The sequence below is a fragment of the Elephas maximus genome, chromosome 10 (genome assembly GCF_024166365.1).
Source record: "Elephas maximus indicus isolate mEleMax1 chromosome 10, mEleMax1 primary haplotype, whole genome shotgun sequence".
NCBI classification, from domain to species: Eukaryota; Metazoa; Chordata; class Mammalia; order Proboscidea; family Elephantidae; genus Elephas; species Elephas maximus.
In genome coordinates, this window is record NC_064828.1 from 28,518,821 (window position 1) to 28,534,401 (window position 15,581).

A 15,581-nucleotide genomic window follows, 5' to 3' on the forward strand; every position below is an offset into this window, starting at 1 on the left:
TGCACAGCTTAGCTGTGATGTCTTTATTTTATTGAAATATTAGGAATGCTTTATTTTCAAAAATCATTAAAGTGAGACTTTTCTCTGCATAATAATAACACTACAAATTTATTGAAGTGTATTTATTCTGCTTTCAATTAGAGGCAATAAATGTTATTCTTTACCTTCTGGGTAATCTTCCTAGTTAGCAGATATTCTGGAGCCTACAAGAATAATATTTTCTATTTTATCTGAAATTATGTGCTTTATTATTTAAATAAAATATTTAAATACCTATGAAAGAGATAAAATTCATGCTGCTATGTTTACTTTAAAATGTATTGCCATGCAGGTTACTAGGTAGTTATGCTACAAATATTCCTGCTCTCAGACACCTGTAATACTTACACTAGCATCTCATACAAGTGACCAGTCATTTCTGACAAAGCTTTTGATTTGCCTTCCCAAGATTAGACCCAAATTCAGAAAAATATTAAAATGGAGAAGGAGACCAGAGATATTTAGTAGGCCATAGTGAATGCAAAGGGGCTGCTTAGTGGAGATAAACAGAACATTCCATCCTAAGTCCTGCGGGGAATTTATCAGGGAGTTCAACACTTGCTTTTACCTACTGAGCACCTCGGTCATTTAGCCCAACAAACACATTTTCTCTAAGTTAGCAACTGACTATTTTCTAATTTGCTTATCTCTTTATTCATATAAACCAAAGAGAAACAAGATATAATTTATGCACTTGCCCAACAGTATCTTCAAATGAATGGGTGGTGACCAGAGTTTTTAAGAAGTGAGGGACAGAGAGAAGAAAAGTAAAGGAAAAATTAAAGAGAAATTTTCATAAAGACAAATATTGTTATCTGAAACTTTGTTCAGGTTGTGTATGTGTGTGGGAAAGGAGATAGTATATTCCTTACTATGGTCACTGTCAAAAAGTGTGAAAGTCGACTTCCGGCCAACATGGCGCCATAGACAGAAGCTTCACACTGTCCCTCCACAGCAAAGACCTGTAAAACTCAGGAAAACACAGAAAAATATCATTCCTGTAACCTGAAGTGCCAAATGAAGAGATAGAGAACTTAGCCAAGCACCAAACGGAATAAGAAACTGACAGAGGACAGAGCGTAAGGACAGATACTTGTGAAGGGCCCCATCACCTGAGGAAGCACAGATCCACCATCTTGGACTCCTGCGGGGATCGGCAGAAAGGGAGCATAGGAAAGCAGCTTCGGGGAACTCCCAGCAGGAGCCAGAGAACCCAGTAACCAGCCATACACACTTTCCCACCACCCATTGTCTCCCCGCTGCTCTACCTCCAAGGTTCCTGGCTGGCTGTGGTGGCTCGGCCAGCTGGGAAGTGCAGTGCTCATGCTGCTTGAGTTCGCCCTACCCACGTTGGACATCACCAGACAGGGAGAACAGGAAAGGAGCTTCATGAAGTTCCAAGCAGGAGACAGAGCACCCGGTAAGGAGCGATATACACTTTCCTAGCCCCACCTCTGCCCTCTCCCCTTCAGCCTCCTCTGCTTCCAGCCAGCTGCAGTTTCTTGACCAGGAAGCAACTGTTTTGGCCTCAGGCTGCCTGGATTTGCCCTGCCCACACTGGGCGGGCCCCTGAGCTGGTGTTGGTTTTTTGTGTCTCTTTGGGTTTCTCCTGTGCCTTCTACCACCTCCCCCTCTTTTCTTTGGAATACCATCTTTGCTCCTTCTTGAAAGGTTGTGAAGCCACGATTGACTGGAGAACCACTCCCCCAGCCGTGACACCACACTGGTGGGATCCCTGAGGCATTTTTTTTTTATTTTCCTTTGCTTTTCTCTGTTTTGTTTCGTTTGTTTTCTTTTTCTTTTTGTACCTTGGGAGCCCCTTCTAGCTGTGCTGCACTGTACGGCTTAATAGCCTGTTCCACAACCCACACAGCTGTGTAGGTGGGATCCCTGGGGGCATTTTTTTCTTCTTTCTTTCTTTCTTTCTTTTTCTTTTCTCTCTTTTTTACCTTTCTGTCTCTCGTCATTTCTCAGTTCTTGTCTCTCTACACTTCCCTTCTTTTCCTGTCTCCTGAATACCTGGTGCTGTGTGTGATCTATACTCCGTCTAGCCAGGCTATACTGCACAGCCTGGGAGCCACTTCCCTGGTCTTAGCAGCCCCACCAGTGGACTCTGGGACTCCTGGGGGCTTTTCTTTTCCAAATTTTTATCTAGTTATTTTTTCTTTCTTTTTCCTTTTTCTTCCCCCCCCCACTTTTGCATTTCTCCATTTCTGTTTCTCATCTCTCCACTCCCATGGGAAGCTCCCTTAGTGCTCTTTTTTCTCTCTCTCTCTCTCTTTCTTTGTTTGCTTGTTTGTTTTTGGCTCCTGTTTTTCTCTCCTCTCTCTCCTCTTTCCCATATCCCTACTAGCTCCACCCATCACAACCTCCCCCCTCTTTCCTACCTACCTGTACCATGCTCACACCTCTGAGCAGCACAGGCATGGCCTACTGGAACCTTCCCAGCACTGACCCCTAGCCCACCCTGTTGGCCCTAGTACATGCCATAAACCACCCATCCCAGCCCCTCCCCTTAAGCTGGACCTGCACTGCTGCACAATACCTGAATGACTGGCCCTGCCCATTGGACAAGGAAATGAAAAGTATCGTGACTACAGAGGAGCAAAAAACAAAGAACACACAGCCCACCTGCTCAGACATAACCAAATAAAACAAAAAAGCAGGACAAAACAAACAAAGCTACAATCAAGAAATGAGGAAAGTAACTACTGAATGTCTTGAAGACAGCAGACAATATCAAAACATATATTAAAAAAAAAAAAACACAGGATGGGTCCAGTAGGCATCCAAGCTAAAACACCAGATGACTTTCCAGTAGAAGAAAAGACACTAGAACTACCTGACAGGGAGTTCAAATCTCTAATATTCAGAGCAATCCAAGAGTTGATGCAAAAAGCAGACAAAAATGAGGAAAAAATAGGCAAATTTTTGGAAAAGGCAAACAAACTCAGGGAAAACACAGACAAAAAAATGGAACAATTCAGGAAAGCAATACAGGAACAAAATGTCAAAATAAATTCACAACCAGAAATCATACAAAAACAACAATTAGAAATCCAAAGGGTAAAAAACAAGATTTCAGAACCGAGGAGCAGACTTGAAACAACGGAAGACAGAATCAGCAAAATTGAAGACAAACACTTGGCTACAACTCTGAGGAAAAATCAGAGAAAAGAATGAACAAAAATGAAGAAACCCTGAGAATTATGTGGGACACAATCAAAAGCAAAAATTTATGAATGATCGGAGTTTCAGAACAGGGAGAGAAAACAGAAAACACACAGAAGATCTTTGAAGAATTGCTGACAGAAAACTTGCCTAATATCATGAATGATGAAAAGCTGACCGCTAAAGAAGCTCAACTAACCCCATATGTGATAGATCCCCCCCCCAAAAAAACCAAATCATTTCATAGTCATACTTGCTAAAACCAAAGACAAAGAAACAATCCTGTGAGCCGTCAAGAAAAATGAAAAGTCACACACAGAGGAGAAACAATAAGACTAAACTCTGATTATTCAGCAGAAACCATGCAGGTAAGAAGGCAATGGGATGACATATATAAAACCTTGAAAGAAAAAAAATTGCCAACCAAGAATAATATATCCTATAAAACTTTTGTTCAGATAAAGATGGTAAAATTATGACATTTCCAGATAAACAGAAATTAAGGTAATATGTAAAAACCAAACCAAACTTACAAGAATTATTAAAGGGATCATTTGGTCTGAGAACAAACAACATTAGACCACAGCCTGAATCTAGAGCATGAGAGTGTACCAGCCAGATACCACTGTAGGAAATGAACTCTCGAGAACTATTCAAGACTAAAAGAATTGTAACAGGGAACCAGAGCAGTTAATCTGTAAATGACAACAACATTAGAACAATAAAAGAGGGAATAAACGGTATAGATATAGAACTTTCTAATGGAGAGGAAGGCAAGGTGATACCAAGTAATAATAGGAACCTACTACCCAGGAAGACAAGGGTAAATTTCAAGGTAACCGCAAAGAAAGTTAACAAACCTACTCATCACAGTAAAGAAGAAAAACAGTCTCAATAAAAACAAAATCTACAAAAACAAAAGAAATCCACGAACAAAAGGAACTCAGCACAGGAGAGTAAGAGGTGCAAAGAAAACGTTAGCACCACCAAAAAAAGCCCTACAAAATGACAGCAATAAACTCAACAATAAAGAACAACGATGGATCTGTGAAGTATCTCATAACATGGATGCATCTGGAGGACATTATGCTGAGTGAAATAAGTCAATCACAAAAGGACAAATATTGCATAGACCACTACTGTAAAAACTCATGAAAAGGTTTACATACAAAAAGAAACAATCTTTGATGGTTACCAGGTAGGGGAGAGGTAAAGATGGAAAAACAGTTAATAGACAAAAGATAAGCAGTAACTTTGGTGAAAGGTAAGACAGTACACAAAACTGGGGAAGCCAGCACAACCTGTACAAGGCAAGGCCACAGTCCCCCCAAAAAAACCCAAAGGCCATGGCAGCTCCAATTAAAAAAAAAAAAACCAGTGCCGTCAAGTCAATTCCGACTCATAGCGACCCTATAGGACAGAGTAGAACTGCCCCATAGAGTTTCCGAGGAGCGCCTGGCAGATTCGAATAGACTCATCCAAACTCCCTGAGGGACCGAATTGCTGGGCTCAGGGCTGTGGGGACCATAGTCTTGGGGAACATCTAGTTCAATTGGCATAGCAGAGTTTATAAAGAAAATGTTCTACATTCTACTTTGGTGAGTAGCGTCCAGGGTCTTAAAAGCCTGTGAGCGGCCATCTGGGTTACTCCACTGGTCTCACCCCTTTGGGAGCAAGAAAGAATGAAAAAACTAAAGACACAAGGTAAAGATTAGTCCAAAAGTCTAATGGACCACATCTACCACGGCCTCCACCAGACTTAGTCGAGTACAATGAGATGATGCCCAGCTACCACCACTGACTGCTCTGACAGGGATCACAATAGAGGGTCCCAGACAGAGCTGGAGAAAAATGTAGAACAAAATTCTAACTCAAAAAGAAAGACCAGACTTGCTGGCCTGAGAGAGGCTAGAGAAACCCTGAAGAGTATGGTCCCCGGACACACTTTCAGCTCAGTAATGAGACCACTCCTGAGGTTCACTTTTCAGCCAAAGATTGAACAGGCCCGTGGAACAAAACAAGACTAAGGGGCAAACCAGCCCAGGGAAACAGGAAAGCTGGTAATAGGGAACCCAGGGTTGAGTAGGGAGAGTGTTGACATATTGCAGGTTTGTTAACCAATGTCATACAACAATGTGTGTACTGTTTGATGAGAAACTAGTTTGTTCTATAAATCTTCATTTAAAGTTCAGTAAAAATAATTTTTTTATTTTTTTAACATATATATATGTAAGTCACTGCTTTACGTGACTCTCCCCTTACCACTTAGCCACTCTCCCCTCACTCACACTCCACAACTGAGGCCTTGTGAACAACACACACAAGTCCGTTAGAACAAGAAGCCTCGTGATAATAGAGCAATTTAAAAGGTGCGGGATAAAGGGTGGTTAGAGGTTATGAAGGGAAGGACAAAAGAACAAAAGGGACAATGGGAAGAAGGAAAGGAAATGAATTCCAATAGAAGGGAGAGAATACAAAGAAAACCTCCTAACTCAAGGTAAAGAAGAAGGAAGAGGAAAAGGAGGAAAAGGAAAAAAAAAATGTAATAGCTTTAAATAGCATATTGCTCATCAGGGGGAAAAAACATTGAGTGTTCTTAGTTTTCTTTTGTATTCCAAGAACACCTCACGCAGTTTGCACCCACGTACATACACATTGAACTCCTGTGTGTGAGCTCTTAAAAGTTCTGCCCTCCTTGCACAGCCCTGACAGACTCAAAGTGGGGGCGGGGCGGGGCATGGCGACCAGCAGATTGCAGTAAAAAGGCTTGGTTCAGTTCTCTATTAGCAAATTTTCCATTAAGCACTCCCAGGAATTTCTATCTGTGATACAGATTACTGTTTAAAAAAAGAAAAGAGAGGGAGATGTCTCCCTGTTCTGAAGGCTTTAAAAAAGCCTGCCTAATATTGTATTGCTATTAAGTACTATTTATAAGTATTATTCCTTAGGAATTAATCCACAGGATTATTACAATCTTTGGTTCATAAAGACTTTCTCTGGAACTCCTCTGTTTTCTAGAAGCAAATGTCACTGATTCCCAAGTGAAAGAAGCAAAAGGCTCGATAACAGTGTCAAGATAATCAACCAAATGTAGGGCAAAGATATGCTTCTCTGTGAGTTTGACCATCAACAACAGAACTTCAGTAGTCAATGAGGACTCTTCACAATACAGTCCATCACTTAAGAGATCTTCCTGTAGCTCACTAGCTGTCTGGATACTCTCCACATTGCAACCTTCATTTCATGATTCCTGAATGTGTAAATGATAGGATTCAGAAAAGAAGTGAGAAATGCATCAAAAACGGCCAAAAACTTACCCAGGTATGTGGAAGGAGAAGGCCATGTAGAGAAGAATATCAAAGGAACAAAGAACAAAACTACCACAGTGATATGAGCTGAAAGTGTGGACAGAGCCTTGGATAAACCAGCTGAAGAGTGTTTCTGAACAGTGAGAATGATGATGATGTAGGAAATGATCAGTATGAAGAAGAAACCCACAGAGATGAATCCGTTGTTGGCCATGACAATGAACTCCAGTCTGTAGGTGTCTGTGCAGGTCAGTTTGATGAGTCCAGGAAGGTCACAATAAAAGCTGTCCAATACATTGGGGCCACAGAAAGGTAAATTTACTACAAAAGCCAGTTGAGCCACAGAGTGAATAAGGCCAATCATCCAGGCTGCCACTAAAAAGAAGATGCACATTCATGGGCTCATGATGGTCAGGTAGTGGAGAGGCTTGCAAATGGCCACATATCTGTCAAAGGCCATGACTATCAGCAGCACCAACTCCACACCAAAAATGACATGGATGAAGAAGATCTGAGCAATGCAGCCTCCAAAGGAGATGAGTTTGTGCTTTCTGAAAAGGTCATAAATCATTTTGGAGGAAGTGACAGAAGAAACACCCAGGTCAACGAAGGAGAGATTGGCCAACAGGAAGTACATGGGGGAGTGTAAGTGAGGATCAAAAGTCACAGTGAACATAATAAGGGAGTTCCCCATCATGCTTGCCACATAAAACATGGAGAAAAACACAAAGAGGACAAGTTGGATCTCCCAGGAATTGGACAGTCCCAAGAACACAAACTCTGACACCACAGAGTGATTTGCTCCATCCATTGACTTTGCCAGCAATGCTACCTAAAAGAGGAGAATAGAAAAAAATATAAATTACGAGAATTATGTTAATAAAATAGAGGATAAAAGTCAAAATTATGAAAGCCTATGTTCACAGTGGCTGCAACAATGGGCTCAAACATGGCAACGATTGTGAGGATGGCGCAGGACCTTAAGCATTCTCTTTTACATAGGTTCTATCTGAGTCGGAACCAACTCACAAGCACCTTACAACAACATCTACACTTTGGCATTACATCTGACCTTATATGATTATGGACCCTAAAATTGTTAGCACACAGACAAGTTGGAGACTGCCATGTGAAGCTGTTCTCTAACACCAAGTTGACTTGTATTTAACACTGATGACATTTAATTTCTTGTGTCCATTTATCTACCTTTTATTACTTGCCATTGAGATGTCACTGACTCATGGAGAACTTATGTATAACATTAGGCTACAACACTCTAAAACATCTAGGATATAATACCCAATTATTTAATGAAACACTAATGTTGTTGTTGCTGTGAAGGTATTTTGTAGATGTGGTTAAAATCTCCTATCATTTGACTTTGAATAAAGGCAATTACCATTGATAATGTGAGTGAGTGGGGTCTCATCCAATGAGTCGAAGGCCCTAAGAGCAGAAAACTAAGATTTTCCAGAGAAAAATTTCTGCCTCAAAACCATAACATCAAGTCTTACCTGATTTTCTAGCCTTCGGACCTGCCCTACAAATGTCGGACTTGCAAACTCCCACAATCGTGTGGGCAGTTTCCTTACAATAAATATCCGAATATGTTAAGTAACTTGACCAGAATCATAAATTTAATGTTAGGGCTAGTATTACAACCCAGGTCCACTGGCTACAAGATTAGTAAGCCCATTGCTGTTGAGCTGATTCTGATTTGTGGCAACTTCATAAATTACACAGTAGAACTGCTCCATAAGGTTTTCTTGGCAGAAATCTTTATGGACACAGATCACCAGACCTTTATTCTGTGGCACCAGTGGGCGTGTTTGAACCGTTAACCGTCAGGTTAGTAACCCTTAGCTCTTGAGTCAACTCTGATTCATAGCAACCCTATAGGACTGAGTAGAATTGCCCTGTACGGTTACAAGGAGCTCCTGAAGGATTTGAACTGCGACTTTTTCGTCAGCAGCCAAGTTCTTAACCACTGCGCCACCAGGGTTCCTTTAGATTGGTAGTCAAGTACAAATGACTTGTGCCACCCAGGAACATGTACAAGATCAATACTCTTCCCGATTTCTTCCATTCTTTCGTTTACCTGGAATTCCCCAACGTTCAGTACACATAAAAACGTGGCAGAGTGATGATAGAAATTGTTCAAGAAAGATGAGCCCCTTTTACAGCTAATGACTGTCATATGTTGATATATCAATGACTGCTGTTTAGCTTCTATGATTAAATATCCTTGACAACCACTTAATTAATGTACCTCAGATTTCCTGATACACTTTGCTAAAACATATGGTTTTACACTAACTATTGGAGTGAATGCCCCATTTTGGAGAAAATTGTCTTCTGAATGGATTTATACCAGAAAATGACAGTTGGATCTGCTCCACTCAACCTTTGTTTCTCCAGAAGGAACTGAAATCTCTGAAGAAGTTCCAGCTAAGAACATGGAAGTCTGCACAATCTGGTCTGTATTCAAGTTTCATCTCCTTCAGGAAATCACTCTTAACCACTCCAACCCAAGTTGTTTTCTGTTTCTAGTGTTTCATTTGCAATCTAAAGGAATCGTAGAACTATTCCATCTATCATACTTCGTTATAATCTCCTGAGTGCCAAAAAAACTGCTGAATATATAACAGGCCCTCAGTAAACAGCTTGAGACTACCATTTCAACCACAGTATACTGATTTTATCATCAATGTCAAGGTGGATGTAGAGACTCTGGACTCATCTGGAGTTTGATTCTAAGGATGGACTGTTGGGTGTGACTGTGTCATTCTTTGAATTCATCTCTATTTTCACACTTACAACATCTAGCAATTATTTTTATTATTTTCAAAGAAGCTGTATGGTATATTGAAATGAATATAGGCTTCAGTATCTAAAAAGCAATATATCACATCCAGCCACCCAATACTTGGTGGTGGTGGGTAACGGGCATTTCATCTCTCAGCCCCTTTTCCCATCTGTAAAATGGAAATGATTAATGTCTCACAGATCTAGTATGAGAATGGGAAAGAATGTATGTCATCAAATCCAGTTAATTCTTCCTCTGAAATGCATCTGGTAATGGAATTAACCTATCTGTTCACAATAAAGGAATAGATAAATAAGTTATAGTGTACTGACACAGTGGAATGAATTATTTGGAAAGAAATGTGAGTGAACTTGATTTACATCTCTCATCATGGGTGAATCTAAAAATTTATATTGAGCGAACAATATCAAAGTACAAAATAATATGTATAATATTTGTGAATTTTCTAAAGAATTGATAGCCTTTATATATTATTTATAAATATATAGACAGGTAGAAAATGTATGCAAAGTTGAACAGAAAGATACCCAACAACTTCAGAAAAGTGACTTTCTTTGTGGAAGGAGAGTGGGGAATTTGATAGGAACAGTGATTTCACTGTATTTGTAATACAAATTACAATTTTTTTGTAATACAAAAAATTTAAAGTTCTGATTAAACAAAAGACAAAAGTTTATGTGTTAAATCTGAAAGTATAGTACACAGTGTCACTCATGTTTTGGTACTTTTTAAAATCATTGATACGTGTCTCAATGCTTTTTTTTTTAAATTTAATGCATGTGCCATGTATCTGCTCCTTTCTTCTCTCACTGTCCCTGCTCTCATCAGCCTTCATTAGGGCTACTGCAAAGCCTCATTACCATTCTCTCCTACTTTTTTTTCTGTTCCAACAAATATCTATCCACATACAATCAGATCTGAGATAGTGTTAAAAGTTTAACAGGTCCTTTTTGCCTCCACATGACTGCAAGCGTCTAATAGAACATTCAAAGCCATTTGGAACCTGATTCTCTCTGAACTAATTTCCAACAATTCTCCTACTCCATTTCTTGTACGACATGACCCAGAAAATCGTGTTTAGTACCTGAAAAGGCTGCACACTATACAGGCTCTATGCTTTTAAATATATTTGTCCTTCTTCCTTAACTCCCCTTCTACCACATCCACCTGCTGCTCTTCTCTCTCTGGAAGAGAAATGAAATCCATTCTTCAAGACAGAGTTAAATTACACAATGTCTTAGTTATCTAGTGCTGCTATAACAAAAATAGCACAAACAGATGGCTTGAAGACAAAGAAATTTATTCTCTGACAGTCTAGGAGTCAAATTCAGGGTGCCAACTCCTCGGGGAAGCCTTTCTCTCTCTCTCTCGGCTCTGGGGTAACGCCTTTGTCATCAATCATCCCTGGTCCAGGAGCTTCTTGGTGTAGGAACCCTGGGTCCAAGGGACGTACTATTCTCCTGGCTCTTGTTTCTTCTTGGTATGAGGTCCCCATGTCTTCCCCATGTCTCTCTGCTCACTTTTATTTTTTATCTCAAAAGAGATTGATTTAAGATACAACCTAAACATGTAGATTGAGTCCTGCCTCATTAACATAACTGCCTCTAATCCTCTCATTAACATCTCAGAGGTAGGAATTACAACACATAAGAAAATCACATCAGATGACAAAATGGTGGACAATCACACAATACTGCTATCATGACCTAGCCAACTTAACACACATTTTGGGGGGACATAATTCATACCATAACACAAGCTAATAATGTTTAGGTTGCCTTTTCCTATTCCCACTTCCCTCCATAAGAATCCATAACTTCTTTTTCTGTGTTCCTGTTTGTAGTGTATTTTTCGTGCCCAATGCAGTATTTACTACATGACATTATAATTAGTTTTATATATACATAGCCTCAGGGAAGGAACTGTGTATTATCTTTCTTTATAAACTCAGCTGTTAACACAATGCTAAGAATAAAAAACGAGGGGGGATACACCAAAAATGTTACATTCATCAAAACTTGGTTAAAGTATTCAATCATATGAAAATTATGACCCAGACATAATAAAGGCAGCCTCCAAGATATAAAAATAAGATTGCTCTTGAAATAGTGATAGAACCAAACCCAACCTATTGCCATCAAGTCAGTTCTGATTCATAATGGCCCTATAGGACAGGATAGAATTGCTCCACAGGATAAGGCTGTGTTTAAGGAAGTAGACTACTATATCTTTTCAGATTTCCAATCTTTCAGTTAGCAGCCAAGCGCTTAACCATTGTGCAACCAGGGCCCTTAAAATAGTGATAAAACCTCATTGCTATGCAGTGGTTTCTGACTCATCATGACCCTAAAGGGCACAGTAGAACTACCCTACACAGTTGCCTAGGAGCAGATGATAGATACGAACTGTTCCCTTTTGGTTAGCAGCTATAGCTCTTCACCACTTCGCAATGAGGGCTCCCTCTAAAAGAGTGATTAGGTATTCCAAATAATGTATTTATAATATCACAGTTCAACAAAAATAGGAGAAGAGGAAACTCGAAGATGACTGAAATTATAAAACTATGTCTGATCAATGAAGAAACTGGGTAGAGTCATAAACAGAAAATAGGGGATTATGAAAGAGAAGAAGAATTGGGGAGAAAGAAAAAAACAAAAGCAATTAAAATGAGAAAAAACGAAGAGAAGGAAAAAATGAGGAAATAATGTATATAATGACAAAGAAAAAGATGATCTTTATTTTAAATTAAGTAAGGGGCTGTTTAGGAGCTCTGATGGCTATGTGCTCAGCTGCTAACTGAAAGATCAGGGATTCAAACACACCAGCTCCTTTCACAAGAAAGTTGTGGCAGTCTTTTGTGGTAATCTTTCCAAAGATTACAGCCTTGGAAACCTTATGGGGCAGTTCTACTCTGTCCTACAGGATCATTGTGAGTGGAAATCGACTCAAAGGCAATGTTTTTTTTTTTGGAAGAGATTATTGTTTTTAGTTGTCTGAAGTTGGCTCCAACTCATAGTGACTCCCATGTGTAACATCAGAACGTTGCCAGTTCTTGCACCATCTTCAAGATCATTGACATATTTGAGTGTCTTTCCAAACTGGGGCCTCATCCTCCAGTACTATAACGGACAATATTTTGTTGTGATCCATAGAGTTTTCATTGGATGACATTCAGGAGAAGCTCATCAGGCCTTTCTTTTTAGTCTGTCTTAGTCTGAAAGCTCCACTGAAACCTGTCCACCATGAGTGACCCTGCTGGTATTTGAAAAACTAGTGGCATAGCTTCCAGCATCATACAAACACACTTGCCACCACAGTACAATGAACTCACAAATAGGTGGTGGAAAGCTTGTTTAGGAGATATAATTTGCTTTAGATTCTAGATTCATTTTTCAGAAATTTTGTAACTATAAACAAATTATAGTACTATGTCCGCAGGTATCTTTTAAGTGCTAAAACTCTTGACTGAGGTTTTCAGTAAGTCTTTATCAATTATATACTCTTCGCTGTGAATTTATTTGCCTTTTGCCTCCTCCATTCTTATACACAACATAGGAACTAGAAGTTTGAGAAAAGTAAATTTAAAGAGGAAAGAGGAATAAATGTCTTTTAGGATGACACTGAATATTCTTTGATTTTGTTGTTGGATGCCATCAAGTCAGTTTTTGACTCATACTGACCCAAGTGACAGAGTAGAACCATAGGGTTTTCTAGGCTGTAATCTTTAAGGGAGCAGATCACCACCTCTTTCTCCCTTGCAGTCACTAGGTGGTTTTGAACCACCAACCTTTGGGTTAGCAGCCTAGTGCTTAACTGTTGTGCCACCAGGGCTGCTTGAGTATTCCTTAATCAAAAACCAAACCCATTGCCAACAATTCTGGCTCAGAGTGACCCTATAGGACAGAATAGAACTACCCCATACAGTTTCCAAGGAGCAGCTGGTTGATTTGAACTGCCAGTCTTTTGGTTAGCAGCCAATTTCTTAAGCACTGTACCACCAGGGCTCTTGAGTATTCTTTAGTTACCAAAAAATGGGTACTAGAAAAAGAAAGGAGGCAGAATCAGGAACAGTTTTTGTACTAGCTGGTTGGCCAGTGGTTAAGAGTTCAGCTGGTAACCAAAAGGTTGACAGTTTGAAAACTCCTTCCGCTCCTTGGAAAACTTATGGGGCACTTTACTCTGTCCTATAGGGTCTCTGTGAGTCGAGAGCAATTGGACAGCAATGGGTTTTTTTTGCTTTATACCAAAACAAAGAGAAATATACAACCAAGTATATCAGACAATATAGAAACTCACCTAGCTTAGGTCATCATGATTTAAATACCCTTGACACATAGAAGGTGTGCTCAAGCCTGAGCAATAGCCATAGAGGAGTTTCTACATGGAGACCAGGATATGATGTTTATTCACCTGGAAGTTATCACATACCCATAAGGGAAAACTCATGGCTGATTATGTTCTGAAAACACCTTCTCATAGATTGACAGTGCTCAAAAAAGTAAGTGTTGGAATAGGTTTTCTTGAACAAAGTAATTATGCCCATCATTTGTTAAACTACTTAAATATCCATGACGCATAAGACAAAGCCCAGCTCTTTGTGTTCTATTATGTTTAATCCATTTTCTTAGATCCATATAATATTGATCAAACCTCTGAAAGGCTTCCACACAATTATCCCTTTATAAATGAAGGCAGTATTGGTAATTGAGGTTCCAAATAATAGAATCATCAAATAGGCAGCTCATAGATTAACAGGATATTAATCTCAACCATTCACTTCATAGAAATTTCTTCCTCAGTCTAAGAAGATTGAGAATTTAGCATTCTCAGCTCAGATCTCCTGCATTTTATCTTTTAGTCACAAAACCTTCTTTATATCCAAGTAGAATCCTGCCTCCTCGAACTTAAGACCATCTCTTCTTTTATTTTTTATAATATTATGTAACATAAATAATTCCAATATTCCTTTCAAATGACTTTTTATGTACATAAACTCAATAAGCTAAGGCATCACTTAGCATTCCTTTTTACAAGAATCAACAAACTAAGTACCTTTTATATTTCCTCTTAGGATCTTTTTCTCAGCCACATACCCTCACCAAAAAAAAAAAAGAATGCATTTCTCAACCTCCCTCAAACCTTTCTCCATTCTACTTACGTTTTAGACAAAAAATTAATACAAAAACTCTCAAAGCCTGAAACACCTAAGAGAGCAGGGAAGCTAATCTGATCTGCTCAAATTTTTGTTTTATTTTGTTTTTAGTTTTCCATAAGATATATCAAAATGACATTACACTGGAATTTGTATATTTATTTCAGATATTTTGATCTCCAGGTCTTTTATTCAGGTTTCTGTAAGGTGTTTCTCCAACTTACCCACTTGAAGACTTTCTAATAAATTTGCTTCCGTTTTCACAGAAAATGATCAGTTTATGCCTCATCTCTTTGGAGTTGTCTTGAAAAGCTACAGAGAGAAAAAAATACCATAATCCTTGTTTTTCATGTGTCATCAATGTGTCTTGCCTGTTTATCAGTACCAGAATGATTAATCATAGCCTGTTCTGTATCCAAAATATCACAAAACCATTTGGCATTTCTAGTGTCTTTCACATGACCTTAGGTACAGTATTGTTTTAGGTAAGAGTCAATGTCAGTTAACAATTCCCAGTATATCAGTACAGATTTTCACAATTATTCTCCTATCCTATTCAGTCCCCAAGGGCTGTCTGCTCTGATTCAAGACACCACTCAAGCCATTTAGGAGATGATTCATGTTCATAGCAACTCCAACAAAAGAAGCATGAGTGACTCTACAGTTATTCTTCCCTTTGTTAAATATATTTCCATCCTTCCATTCTACCTGTATAAAAAGTAGAGCATCTTCATGAAGTCTGAAGTTTGCCTGTGTTCTCTTAAAACAAACTGTCAAAAAACTCTTGCAATTGAAGGAAATGAAGCTAAGTAACAGCTCTACGGGACGGTGACCAAGAGATGCTGCAAACACATGAGTTTAGAAGGAGCTCAGGGGTCAAGGGACTTTGCCCCTAGAGACCTGTTTGGTTTGATCAAAACAACCAAAGATCTAAAAACTCATAATAAGGCACTAGAGAGGAAGAGGAAAATGAGAGTGGAATGTTTTCTGCTTAATGTCTTTGCTCCTTTTTGTTGGCAATTTCATAAATATTAGAAGCAATTTTGAAAACAGACAAATAAATCTAGAATAATTGTATTATACG

General features: G+C 39.1%; 1 pseudogene; it reads right to left on the bottom strand.

Moving 5' to 3' along the window:
- Nucleotides 1-6,390: 6,390 nt before the first annotated feature.
- Nucleotides 6,391-7,329, bottom strand: LOC126084528 (olfactory receptor 4F3/4F16/4F29-like; annotated as a pseudogene).
- Nucleotides 7,330-15,581: the final 8,252 nt, after the last annotated feature.